Source organism: Eptesicus fuscus, chromosome 1, assembly GCF_027574615.1.
Source record: "Eptesicus fuscus isolate TK198812 chromosome 1, DD_ASM_mEF_20220401, whole genome shotgun sequence".
NCBI classification, from domain to species: domain Eukaryota; kingdom Metazoa; phylum Chordata; class Mammalia; order Chiroptera; family Vespertilionidae; genus Eptesicus; species Eptesicus fuscus.
Window position 1 is genome coordinate 16798159 of NC_072473.1, and position 14593 is coordinate 16812751.

The following is a 14593-nucleotide window of genomic DNA, read 5'->3' on the forward strand; positions in this document are numbered from 1 at the left end:
CCAGTGGGGCCTCCAAATTCTTTCTCAGGTATGGAACACTTTTCTTGTTTTGCAGTCCTTTACAGAAGTACCAGTGCTACCCGCTTTCATCCCTGTTCTAGTCTGCTCACTGTATCATTTCTGGGTCTCAGACCCTGGGAGGGCTCTCTTCTTGGGTCTGTGCCCATAGTCCAACCTGCTCCCTGGCTTGGTCCCCACCCTAGTCCTGAGAGTGGACTCTAAAAAAATGCTTTTAGTGATTTTTAAGAGAGACGAGAGGGAGAGAGCGAGAGAGAGCAAGAGAGAGAGAGCGAGAGAGAGAGAGCGAGAGAGAGAGAGAGAGAGAGAGAGAGAGAGAGGGAGAGAGAGAGAGAGAGAGATTCAGAAGAGAGGACCATTGATTGGTTGCCTCCTGCACATCCCCCACTTGGGATCCGGTACTCATCTCAGCCATGTGTCCTGAGTGGGAATCAACCCATGACTTCCTGGTTCATGGGTCAATGCTCAACCTCTAGACACACCAGCCAGAAAACAGAGGCCTTCTTGCCACTGTGCTGGGTTTGGGGTTGTCCCATCACCTTCTCTAATGGTTTTCCCTTTCTAATTGTCATAAAATTCTGGTAGGCTGGGCGCTCATGTGGGGCTCGTCCTGAGGCTGTGGAATGCATAAGCTGTGAGAAGCCTGGGACCATCAGGAGGTAGAGAGCCCAGCCACTGCCCCAGGCATTCCCAGGCTTATGGGGACTCAGAGGAGCCTGAGCAAGAGTCCCATAGTTTGGAGGGGTGGGCTGGGGAACTGGTTCTTCTCTCTGACACTTTCTGTCACCAGCCACCATGGACTGGGCTGCAAGAAAAGACCTTCTTAAGCTGAGTCAGGAGCCCCAAGTTCCCTGTTCTCCCAACCCCAGCAACCAGAGAAAAAAAAGAGACTCCTCTTTTCCTTCCCTAATAGTCCTCTGTGCACCACTCCAGCCCTGAACACACTGACAGCACTGGGAGGACCTTGGTCACACTGACTGGGTGGCAGCTGGAGGTTTCAGGGGAAGATGGGAAGCCACAGGAAGACCGAGCCTTGTTGGTACAGGCTGAGATGAGGCTGGCAGACATGGGCTTGAGTCCAGGCCCTGCCCAGAGACCATAATGCAACTAATTAGCTCCCACCCACCCACATCCTCCCCTACTGCCACACACAGGGTCACATGTGTGGTGCCATTGCACCCCCATATCAGCATGCACCCCAGATCCACAAAACTCCCTCAAAGCTCTCTGCAGATAGCCCTCAGCAACCGAGCCCATTTCTTCATCATCCCCCATCCCTGTTGCCCATACTGTCTGGAGACCCAATTGCACCCTTTCCTTTCTGTGGGTACCTGTCAACATGGTGGCCATAATTACCCCCATGGTGAGCGGTGAGCAAATGCACAGTAAGCGGTGAGCAAAGCTACCATCTCCACACATTTGTGTCCCAACTTCACATGCCTCCCACTTCCCAGCCCATTGGCTCCCTATGGCCTTGGTTTCCATGAACTGTCGGTGGGTGATTTGCCCCCACAGACTACTTCTGCCACCCACAAAAAGAGCAGAAGCCATGTAGACAGGGGTACAAAAAGTCTCAGAGAGACATTTCTGGTTCCTGCATGTCCAGGCTGTGGGGGTGGCCACCAAACTCTGGGCCTCAGTCCTCACCCCTCCCCACTTCACCAGCCCCTCCACCTCCTAAACCTTTCCTAAATCATTCTTCCCACCCCTGACTGTAATTAAGTTGTCACATCTCCATGATTGCCCAATCACCATGATGATTCTCAATCCTCTACTTAGCGGCGCCCACAACCCTTCCCAGGATTCATTTCAACTAATTATAGGGCACACTGGTTCCCATCAATTCCCAGCTCCTTCAGCCTCCGAAAACCTGCCCCCTAAATATCTACTCCCAGGCCCAATGCCCCATCCAGACAGGAGTCCCCTTGTACCTGGTGCTTAGTCCTCCATTCTTCCACTTTATCCACAGATTTCAGCTGTATCTAGTAGCTGTACCCTCATCCACATGCTCCTCAACTTCACTGTCCTCATCCTCACCCTTCTCATCCTCACACTGCTCATCCTCTCTCTGCTCTTCCAGATTCTCCTCTTCCTCACTCTCCTCTTCCTCACTCTCCTCTTCTTCACTGTCCTCATTCTAATCCATACTCTATTTCTATAGCTAGGGATTGGATTGAAGATGTTAGAAAACAAAGCCAACTTCCCCTCAATATTTGGCCTCCCACAGATCCTGTTCCTTCTCAGGTCCTTTGTCAAGGAATTGGAAGAATTGTGTCTGAATTTGTCAAGTGAGCCTCTGAGGGCTTGGTTTGCAGCAGGCTCCTTGCTCTGCTTCCCTCCGGTTGCCCTGGTGTACCATGATCTGGGCTTATCCTGCATCTGCTCTGTGTTCTGGGAGGTACATCTGAATGAGCTCTGTTGAGGTGGATGTTCTGGCTCCCACTGGCTACTTAGGTGGCTGGATCTTGGGAAGTATCAGTAGGAAATGGAGGGCAGGAGGAGAGTGAACTGGGTATTGGTTTTCTGGCTTCCTCCCAGCCAGGGTGCTGGGGTCTGGCTGTACCCTGAACAAAGCACCCCACTGCTTTTGGAAGGTTCTCCACCCAGGTCCACTTTGGGGCTCTAGATTCTAGTAACGCCTCCCCTTGTTTCCTCAGACCAAGAGAGGGGGGAGTTGAATGGAAAGTGTAAGTTGCACAACTCTTTCTGCTGTTTCTTCACAAGAAGACTCTACAGACCCTGAAACCCCTGCCCTCCCTCAACTTTCTAAGCCTCCTTTACTAGGTTTTCCTTACATCACAAGACTTGCATGGTATCCCAGGGGCATTGATCCTGTACCCGACAGTCCTGTAACCTTTCTCACAGTCTCAGTGATAATCAGAATGGGGAGCCAAGCTGTTTTCCCAGAATCTTGCCTCGTGATGCTGAGAAATGAGCACGGAGGACCCAAATATTGAAGAAAAAGTATGAAGAATTTATTATAAGCAGATTCAGACTGCCCACATAGGGAAGGGGCCCAATTATGGATTGCCCATTGAAGCCCTGTCCTTTAGGGGTATACATTTGCTATAATCCTGCTCTATATCTACCCCTCTTTGCACCTGATTGATTCCCTCAATTGTTCTTGCCCAGGAAAGGACCTGAACTTATGTATCTGTTCACCTGTTGCTGCAGGTCCTCCCCATTTTCACATGCCTTCTCCTCTGAGTCTAAAAACATTCTGTTATTCCTTTCATGGTTCGTTTCTGTGGTTAGGCTCACTCAAACTGCCATGTCTGCCCATGCCTATGTTCCACCTGCCTTTGTTTTCCACTGGACCCCTTCCCTGATTACTGTCAAACTACCTCTTCTCATCAGTGAGAGTCCGTGCTACTGTCCTCACCCTCTCTTCCCTGGGCACCTAAGCACCACAGTCGGGTTTTCCTTCTCCCTGTCACACCTTTCATGTCACAGACTCCAGGATGCCAATTCAGGTGGCATAGTACACATAGAGCACTTGCCCTGTCATTCTTTTTTTTTTAAATCTGCATCTGAGAATATGTCTTTATAGATTTTTCTAGAGAAAGACAATGGTACAGGAAGAGAGAAACATTGATCTCTTACCTCCAGTATGTGCTCTGAGCAGGGATTGATCCTACAACTATTCACTGCCCAGGATGACACTACCACTCTCTAATACACCCAGCCAGGGTGCATTGTTGTACCTTTTAAACCTCTCTTGTCTTTATGACTAAGAATGGTTCATGCCCTGTTCATCCTCTGCCCAGTAATGCTCCACCACGGGCTTCATTCAGCAGACACAGCATCTTCCACCTCTGTGATCCCAGGAACACCCACACCCCATAAAGTGATGAAGGCTTCCTGGATTCCAGAGAGGAGCCCCTGACTTTACATGGCCTAGGCCTCACTCCCTCTCACCCACTCTGACTCCAGGTTCTCAAAGAATTGCCTCGCGTGTTGCTGGCCCTCCTGTGGATGGCGTGACTAGAGTTGTGATTTTAGAAGCTACTCCAGAGAGAAGGTGGCTGCCCATGATAAGCAGCCCTTCCTTGAAACCCCCCACCCCCAAATCAGGAATTAAAGGTGTCTTCTATGATCTAAATGCAGGAATATAGAGTACACAAAGGGGTGTTCTATGCACTCTCTTCAGGGAGTTTCTGACAAATAATAGTATGCTCCCTTGATATGAAGGTGAACAGAAGCCAGGGTATTGCTTCTTTGTGCCTTGAAGTGGTAGTATCAGATTCCATTGTAGTAAAAGAGCATTTTAACTAGAATACCTTGAGTGGACTTTTGAGTTCTAAAAGAAGGCTAAATTTTGGTGGGAAAAATAGAAGAAGAGCGTGGAGGTGGTTTGGATGGAAGGACAGATGGAAAGGATTGAATGATTTGGTCCTTGATTAAATGCTAAAAACTATACGATGCATCAAGGTATTGTGGCAGGGGAAAACACCAAATCAATTCTACCTAATAAAAGAGTAATATGCAAATTAACCATCACTCCACTACACTAACAAGCCACGCCCACCAGCCACACCCACCAGCCAATCAGAGAGAGTATGCAAATAAACCAAACCAAGATGGCTACAGCCACAGAGAGCAGGAGGGAGGCTTGGGTTTCCCCAATAACAAAGGAAGCCAAGCTTTCCGCCTGCCGTTTGGGGCCTAAGCCTCCACTCAAGGCTACAAATTTTCAATTATAGAAGATACATAAGTCCTAAGAGAAATGGCTGCTGGCCACAGAGCTAGCAGGAGGCTTGGCTCCGCTCCAGGCTACAAAGTTGCAATTGTAGAAGGAAAATAAATTCCAGATACCAGGGCCTTTGCTTGGGTCGCCAGGGGCGTGGCCAGCCTGAAAACCACCACAGGCCCCTCGCCCAGGCCACCCCACATCCCAAAGGAACCCCTACCCTGATCCGGGACATCATTCAGGGCAAACCAGCTGGCCCCCACCTGTGCACCAGGCCTCTATCCTATCTAATAAAAGAGTAATATGCAGATTTACCATCACTCCAATACACAATATGGCTGCCCCCATGTGGTCAAAGATCCTGCCCCCATGTGGACACAAGATGGCCACCACAAGATGGCCAGCAGGGGAGGGCAGTTGAGAAGAACCAGGTCTGCAAGGGAGGGCAGTTGGAGGCGATCAAGCCTGAAGGGGAGGGCAGTTAGGGGTGACCAGGCTGGCAGAGGAGGGAAGTTGGGGGCAAACAGGCTGACAGGGGAGCAGTTATACATCAATCAGGCTGACATGGGAGTGGTTAGGGGGTGATCAGTCTGGAAGGCAGAAGTGGTTAGGGGCAATCAGTAAGGCAGGCAGGCGAGCAGTTGGGAGCCAGCAGTCCTGGATTATGAGAGGGATGTCCGACTGCCCCTTTAGGGGCAGTGGGATTGGGCCTAAAGGGGCAGTCAGACATCGTTCGAGGGGTCCCAGATTGGAGAGGGTGCAGGCTGGGCTGAGAGACACCCCTTGCCCCCGTACACGAATTTCGTGCACCAGGCCTCTACTCTCTCTATATAAAAGCCTAGTGAACAGAACAGCAGAACAACCAGAATGACTAGACCTAATGGTGGCTATGACACGCACTGTGCCAGTCAACCATCCTGATCTGGTTCTCAATCAGCCCCTGCCCCCCAGGCTGACTCTGCCCCTGATAGGGCCCCAAAACCTTGAGGGAGAAAAAGAGAGACTATCTTATATCTCCAATGATACCCAGAAGGCCCAGGAAGTGCTGTCAGATTGAGTGAGCATCCCATCACTAATTTTCAGGGTTCTCAGGGACATGAGACCTTTATTCTGCATGTGTAATGTCAAGTTGAAAGAAATAAGAGCTCCAGGGGCCCACCAAGAGTCAAGGAAAGGATCCTGAGTGAGGAATAATGGCACATCCTTAGCCTGGACAGGCCCCAAGGAGCCTGAATCCTGATGTCACCCCTGGATGGGCACTAGCAGGAGAGCCTCATGTGCATTCCCTGACATTCACTCTCTGGCACCTCAGGAGATGAGGGCTTTGTCCTGCAACTGTGAGTCCTAGGTGAGTACAGGGAGGGGATCTAAGTCCTGCTGGAAACAAGGGCAGAGCCATGAATTACAGCTCTGGGGAACATAGACGCTAAGACCCTGAGGTGGCACAGCATCTTCCCAAGTCCTCATTACTGAGATTCATTAGGCAAGGCCATTAGATTGACTCCATAAGAATGGTATTAAAGATGTGAGTGCCTTTCTCTGAGGGTAGGGTCCTCAGGTAAGTAAAGGAAGGACTTCCAAGCATCATCCAACAGTCAAGGTGAGAAACCTGAGTCAGAATTTTGGGAATCCATTCCTTTCAGAAATGTGAGGGCCCCAGATTACCCCACCCTTGTTACTGCCATGGAATATCTGGGCATTGTTGGCATGATGTAACATAATCACCACCTACCATGGTGTCATAAAGGGGGTGAGGGACTTGGTCTAAGGGGTATGGCCTGAGTCCAGTAGAGGGAATATTTCCAGTTTTCCAGAGGCCAAGGTGAAAACTAGGAGTACTCTGGTAACCACAGCCCCTTAACAGTGAGTACACCATAATAATAATTCCTTACTCAGCCTCAAGAATCCAAGGACACGTATGGTCAGACCAGGAGATCCTCATATTGGCCATGGCCCTCAGGGTGGACTTGGCCTTAATATGAGGGACAGGCCCAAGGGTGATGGAGGAATTATAGAACATGAGAACAGTGGGTCAAAGCAAGGCCTGAGGGTCTATAAGCCTCTAAATTGGATGGATGACAATTTATCTGACTCCCCACTGGCTTTCAGCACTTGAAGACCAAGGACAGGGCTAGCAAACTGAAGCTCCCCCAACACTTATTTTTATTTAGTCTATTGGAGGTCAAATCCTTAGTTTGAAGGTGTAGCTACTATTCAACTAAAGCGGGGGGGGGGGGGGGGGCAGTGACACAAGGCCAGATATGAAGCCAAATGATAACCCTTGGTAAGGACTGAGGACACCAAAGAGTCAACAACAGAAAACCCACTACTAAGCAGTAAACACTAGGAATACCTGGACAGGGTTGGTGAGTTGCGGGCCTCCTGCACTTCATTCTTTTTGGTCCCATGACTCTTGAATGTGAAAAAACAGATCCGCAAACTCAAAGACTGCCAGCTCCTACTATCACCTCAGTATGTCTGAGGGGGGACTGGCAGGATTCAGCCTAAAGGTTACCCAAGGCACAGGAACCCTGTGGGTTTTTAGAAAGGTTCCCCTGAGGAGAACTGCACATGTAGACTTCCTTACAAAAAGGTGTTACTCCTACGCCAAAGGTGCATCTACTAGTACACTCTTGACCTTCATCCTCCAGGGACTCTCATTACCTATCCGTCTAGTATCCTACTGACCGTTTTCTCTGACCATAGTCATCATACCTCAGAGACACAAGAGTAAGAGCTGCAATAATCCCAATCAACAAGATTCCCAAGATGAAGCTGCATGATGTTGGAGGCATCTGCCACAATAGAAGAGCCCCTCTCCTTCTCATCTTCTGGTTTGGAGGCCAATTTCCTGAGTTCATCAGCTACTGATCCAACTAGTACTTCCTACGTGTCTTGGAGAGCTCCAAACACCTCTATAACCTCTTGAGGTGCTTTTCACATGAGATCTAAGAACAGCCAAGATGAGGAACACTCATGTTCCTCTGAGATCTCATCTCCTGAGAACTCATGCTGTGATCCTCTAACTATGGAGGTGACTATCTTTCAGAAGTTTATTTTGTATAAGTATAGCATGAAGCAGCCCAATCTGAAGGGAGACCTGCTAACCATTGTCGACCAAAAGTAACTCCAACAATTCGTGGAGATCCTCAATAAAGCCTCTGACAGCATTGAGTATCTCTTTGTGGTTGACATGAAGGAAGTGGACTCACCCCAACCCGCCTATGGACTTGTAAGCAAACTTAAACTCCCCCATAAGGGGAGGGTGGGTGCTGCTAGGGGCTTACCCAAGACTGGTCTCCTGGTGAATGTCCTGGGTGTGATCTTCATGAATGGCAACCGTTCCAGTGAGGAAGAGACCTGGGAATTCCTGAAGGCCATGTGAGTTTGAGGAAACACTATATTTATGAGGATCCCAGGAAGCTTATCACCAAAGATCTAGTCAAGCTAGAGTACCTGGAGTACAGCCAGGGGCTAGACACTGATCTTCCATGCTGTGAGTTCCTCTGTGGTCCCAAAGCGTATGCAGAAACAACCAAGATGAAAATCCTGGATTTTTGGGCCAAGCTCAATGATATGGTTTCAAGTCCCTTCACATCACAATATGAAGAAGTTTTGAGAGAGGAGGTGGAAAGAACACAGACAGATGGGCATCCAGGACTGACACCGGTACTAAAGGCAGAAAATGTTCTGTGGCCTGGTCTGCCAGTGTCCCACTAATGGTATAATCTGGGGATTATTTTTTGGCATGAAAACAATATATGACATCATAATAGAATATTGTGTGGACATGGGAAAGAATCCCAGAGTGAAATTGTTGGAATAATAGAATAGAAAAAAAAATAAGCTATCATCAACTGTTATTCTCCTTCCTCTTTTCCATCTTTTCTTTTGTAAAATTGTTTTATACCTCGATATGCTTATAAAAAGATGTAGAATATAGTACATATTATCACTTAGATCTCTCACACCCTTTCTCCTCTATTCCCTACTTTTAATTGAGCATATGCCTTTAGGAAAGCCCTGTGTTAGTACTGGGGAAAGGAAGATAAAGACCCAGCCTTCCTTCATAGAACTTTGTTAGCTAAGGAGCTTCAATCACATAAGGAGGACATTGAGATACTCTCTATGACTTATAGGAAAATTAAAGGGGTGGGTGATTCTGAAGATGTTCTAGGTGAAAGCAGTGAGTATAAATTCTCTGAATCAAGGCAGTTTAGAATTGAGGACGCCACAAGTCAGTCGCTGAGATGTCCTTTTCAGTTATGCTACATAGTGGAGAAGATGAGGCAGTGGGACACTCAGATGTGTTGTCTGAGTTGAGAGAAAATATTTGCATGGAAAACAGCATTGTGGTGTAAGGCCTAAAATTAAGGCTCAATAACATGTGCTATCTTGACATGGCATGAAACCAGCAAGGCCTCAAATGGCCTAACTACAAGTTCCCCTTCATATTCTTGATATGCAGATAAAGTTCCCTACCACAAATCCATTTTTTTGAAGGGGACAAGGACTAGGTCTTATTTTTTTCCTAAGTAGTGGGTTTCTCTTTCCTACCCTTCTGTGGACTTTGTAAACCATTTGAATACAGGCTACAGGAAAATTATGGGTCACCTCATCCCCTTGATATACCCCACAGCCTACCTCCCATAGAACTTGCACATTCCCTGTTCGTGAGTACAATTCCCCTCTTGTCACTGTGAGGCATGTGGTGTCCCTCTCCCCCGTCTTGTGAGCTTGCATCATTGAGAAATTGCTGTCTAGCTCATCTCTACAGGGTCCAGTGTTGTGGTTTTGAACACCACATAACCATAAAGCAGAAATCTCATCCTCACCACATGGGGCAAATAGGGAGCCATTGAACATGCTCTTAGGAATTAATTTGGTAGGGCAGATAATCTAGAAAAAAATCTGCATCTGGGTCAGTGTATTAATCATCTCAGGCTGCCCTAACAACATACCACAGACTGGATAGGTGAATCTATGGAAATTTATTTTCTCACAGTTCTGGAGGCTGGAATTCCAATGTCAAGGTGTGAGCAGGTTTGGTTGGCTCTGAGGCCTCCCTCCTTGGTTTCAGATGGCTATTCTCTTCTCCTGGCTTTTCCTGGTGTGAGCACATGCTTACTGTCTCCTTGGATGACATAAACTCTTATAAGGACCCCACTAAGTTGGGATTATGGCTTGTCCTAATGGCCACATTTTAACTTAATCATCACTTTAAAAACATTATTTCCTACTAGAGTTCTATTCTGAGGTACTGAGGGTTATGGCCTCAACATGAATTTTGATGGACACAATGCAGCTCCAAATGGTAAGAATAAAAGTTTTTAGATGTTCCTCTTGATTGTCTAGATGCCCTTCCTTACTAACAGTAGTGCATTTATTGCTACCATATGCACAGAACAACATAGTTCGATCTTAGGAGGGTGACAGATATTTGCAGAAAACAGGGATATGAAAAAATAGGATCTCCAAGGAAGACTGTGGCAGACAGAATTTTATTGGGCCGACAGGATCTTTAGCTCCTGGTGATTATGCCTTTGTGTACTCCTGTCCTTAAGTGTAGGTAGGCCCTGTGGCTTAATTCCAAGGAATAGATTATGACAAAGATGCTGGGTGTCACGCCCCTGATAATTACATTATATAAGACACCATTTTGCTATCAGGAGTGATCTTCCTATCCTGCGTGTCTTGAAGAAGAAATTACCCATATTTGAATGGCTCAGGAGAGGGCAATGTGGCATGAAAGTGCAGGCAGTGTTTAGGTATGGAGATTAGTCTCTAAGCACAAGTCAGGAAAAAGAAACAACTCTAAATGCTATAGGTAAAAGGAAATGCATTGTGTCAAACAAACTAGATGAGCTTGAAAGTGGATTTGTCTTGGTCACAAGCAGGTTCCAGCCCAGCATGTAAGGAGCTTAAATGGTCACTCCCATTCTTCTAACAAAAAATAGGCTAAATTGAAAACTGAGAACTCTTCTTAGACCCAACAGAGAAATGAGGTCACAAGGCTAAATGCTGCTCCTCAAAATAAAAAGATGGAGTAGTGGGGACTGAAGGGAGCCAAAGTCTGACTCCCCTGACTTACTTTTCTTAGGGATATTGATTTTAAGCTGTTCATTAAGAAACAAGACTCAGAAGGAACTTTGACCTTAGCCCCCTCTTCTGCCTAAGAAATTCAGAAAGTGAGGCCTGCTTTGGGAAGAGAGTGTTGGCTTAATCACTTTAGGAATCTTCACACTTGCATTAGTTAGAAACACTCCATGGCTGACAGCTAGACTCCCTGTGTGCCATGGATTCTGAGTTGCCTAGAAAGAATATCCCTGCAATGTATTTTCTGCCCTCCCTCAACTACCAGAATACTGCCCATTCTAATTTCTGATATCTAAGACCCCTTCTTCCAACCTTTTTCCCTTTTGTCCAAAAATGTCTTATATATGTTATCTCACCTCATTGTCTTTGGCCTGTTCATGCTTATGTGAATTCCCCATGCACATGTATTAAATGTTGATTTCCTCCTGTTAATCTGTCTGTGTTAATTTGATGATTAGCCCAGCCAAAATCACTTAGAAGGTGGGTGGAACGCATTTATATTTTTTTAGTCTCCACTGTACAGAGAGTCACAGCTCACTGGAACAAGAGTTCAAGAGCAGAAACCAGTGCTAAGAGCCAGTACCAGGATACAAAAACTTGCTACTGGCTCCAATATGTATTTGACAAATTGCTGGAGGCTCAGTGTAGTAGCCTGAAAGTTAGAAATTCCAGGTGGTTCTAGTCTAATAGGGACTCCTAAATTTATATGAACTTTACTTGTAGGAGTTCTATCACATCCTCTTAGAGAAGAATAAAACTCAGATAAAAATGTCCTACTATTTTCAGCAAGAGATAGGGAAAACTAGGGTTACATGGGGTCTGGGGTACAGACTCTCTTCCTTGTGGGCTCTTGCCCTATAAAGTTTGAAGGATAAACTCATGGACTAAAAGGCTTCTTTAGTAAAAAATGTGGAAGTTTATTGGGAACATGTACAAACTTTGCTTGGGCAAAGGTCCCCAAATAGGAAAAACCTGCTTGCTCTATCTCTAATGGGAAAAAAATTAATCTTAAAAAATCTTTTGAGTCTCTGTCTCCAGATTTATAAAGGCTGTAGCTCTTTGTCAGTTCATGACCCTTTCCAATTGGACCCTACTTACTTTATGATCCCTGTTCTTTCCTAATTGGTCATTTTTCTGCACAAAGTATCAGTTTCAAAGTCCAAAGCCCACATGGTGTGCCCCTCTTTCATGTCCCCTTTTCTTGCAACATTCGTTTATCCTCTGTAAATGTATGCCTTCCTCTTATAACATTCCTCTATTCTCCAAGAAAGTAAGATAAGCATTTGGTGTCTCCAAATCCTCACCTATGCATTCCTCATCCATGGACCCCCCTTATTCCTGTCCTATCTCTAATTTTTTTTTCAGTAGCCATTTTGAAAAATGTCCCATGCAATTCTTCCTTCATAACAAGGCCTGTCTAAAGAGCAACTATTCACCAGAACCTAATTGACTTGGCTTTTACTAGTCTGAACCAGTGGTCGGCAAACTCATTAGTCAACAGAGTGGCAAATCACGGCTCTTGAGCCGCATGTGGTAAAAACCTCATCTGTAGGCCCCTCCTCCTTCCATGAGTTGGAGAGTCATGCCTATCTATAAGCTTGCTCAGCTCAACTTCCTATTTTACTGAAGAGGTTAAAACCTGAAAGGTACTTGTGAAGTCATAGCCCAAGGGCACAGGCTCACTAAAAATCTGAGACCCAATCATCACATTACTGGACATTCCCCTCACCCCACACCTTATTACTCCATCAGCAGGATTAAGACTGAAAGAGCTTCACACCTCAGACCCTCAGACCTTATTTAAGAAGAACAGGGGTGATGAAAATGAGGACACCATGGGAAATTTAGCTTATGACACGCAAAACTACCCCAAACAGTAAACATTGCCTGAATCCTGGCCAGGAAAACAAAACACTTCACACTAAAGGCCTACTTACCTCAGCAACTTTTACCCAATACATTTTTAGTTTTCTAAAAAAATCACAACACATAACAAAAAACAAGAAACAGTTTGCAGAAACAAATGAAACATCAAATCAAGAATAAGGTATATTAGAATTATCATACAAGAAATCTAAAATAACTATGATTAATATGCTCATGTATATAACAAAAAAGTAAACAAAATGCAAAAATTGGTACATATTGTAAGTAGAGAGATGTAAACTCCAAGAAAGAATAAAAAAGCAATACTAGAAATTCAACACAGGAAAAGAAGTGGAGAAAGTCTTTGATCGGCTCATGAGTAGACTAAACATGGATGAGGGGGGAAAAACAATGAACAAGAATCAATATTGATAGAAACTTGCAACAGAAATGCAAAGAACAAAAAATACAGAATATAAGAGTGAACAACTGAGGGATAATAATGAAAGATACACCATTTGTGTGATAGAAATACTAGAAGGAGAAAGAAGCAAACAAACAGCTGAAATATATGAAATAGCAATGACTGAGAATTTTCCAAAAGTAATGACAAACAAAAACCACAGATCCAAGAAGTTTAGAGACTTCCAAGAATTATCATTGCAATTAGGTAGCTAATATTGAAATAGAAGGGGACAAAGGGAAGGGCAGATATTACAGCATGGTCTTCTGGGCAGCTTCACAAGGAAGCAGCAAGTTTCACACTCCCCACAGAACCACTACTCCATTTTCTGCAAATAAATGGAAAAAGCATAAACATTTTATACTAATAAAAGGGTAATATGCTAATTTCCGGACAAAGACAGAGTGGCAGGGCTGAGGCAGAGGTGTTTAGGGGCAATCAGGCCAGCAGGGGAGAGCAGGTAGTGGGATCAGGCTGTTAAGGGAGAGCAGTTAGGCAGTTAGGGGGATCAGGCCAGCAGGGGAGAGCAGTTAGTGTTGCAGAATACCAAAGAAAACCAAGGACTCTTAAAAGAAGAGGAAGGACACTGTTTAATACACTGGTGGACTCAGGGAACAGCCTTCCAAATCTGAGTGAAGAAACATGCATGGGGCTTTCCTTTATATCAACCTGTCATCTTTGTCCCACAAATATGGATTATTCTTCTGGTCCTTTTCGGGAGCCTTGCAAGAGGGGCCCCAGGTGTTGGGTATCTCCAGGCCATATCTGATGGTCTGGCCTGAAGCAAGCATTAATATCCTTCCCTCCGGGGCAGTGCACTGTTCACAGTAACAGGTTCTGCAAGACCAATATCTTGGTAGGAGGTAGTGACTTAATTATTGGTTATCAGCAATGTACACTGAGCTTGCTGGCTTGGATTCAGATCACTAGCCCCAAATATCAGGGTTACATTGGAATTAGTCCTTTTTAGCCTTCTCATTAGGGGTGATCTGGTAGGCACGCAGAGTGGTTAGGGGTTGATTAGGCAGGCAGCCAATTGAGTGGTTAGGAGCCAGTGGTCCCAGATTGCAAAAGGGATGCCCAACTTTCGGTTTAGGCCCGAGTCCATGGGCTTGGGCCTAAACCAACAGTCGGACATCCCCCGAGGGGTCCCAGATTGGAGAGGGTTCAGGCTGGGCTGAGGGACCACTCTGTACATGAATTTTGTGCACCGGGCCTCTAGTAAATAAATAAAAGAGCAAGATAGGCAATTGCTCAGTGAAGTTGCCTAGGAGGGCAGAGCCACTGAAAGCACACCAAATCCTGAAGGCTTAGTTGGTTAAGGTCCTAGCTGTACACCAGAGACAAAGAGTTCTCACCCTCTTGTTCTTCTTGCCTTGCTCTTGCTTCCTCCTACTTGCGTGGTTCTTGACATGCACTCACCTGCCAAGTGGTCTAAGCAGCTACATGGCCCATGGCCA

At 45.9% G+C, this 14593-nt stretch overlaps 1 pseudogene; it reads left to right on the forward strand.

Moving 5' to 3' along the window:
• Positions 1-1357: 1357 nt before the first annotated feature.
• LOC129148850 (melanoma-associated antigen B5-like) lies at positions 1358-8485 on the forward strand (annotated as a pseudogene).
• Positions 8486-14593: the final 6108 nt, after the last annotated feature.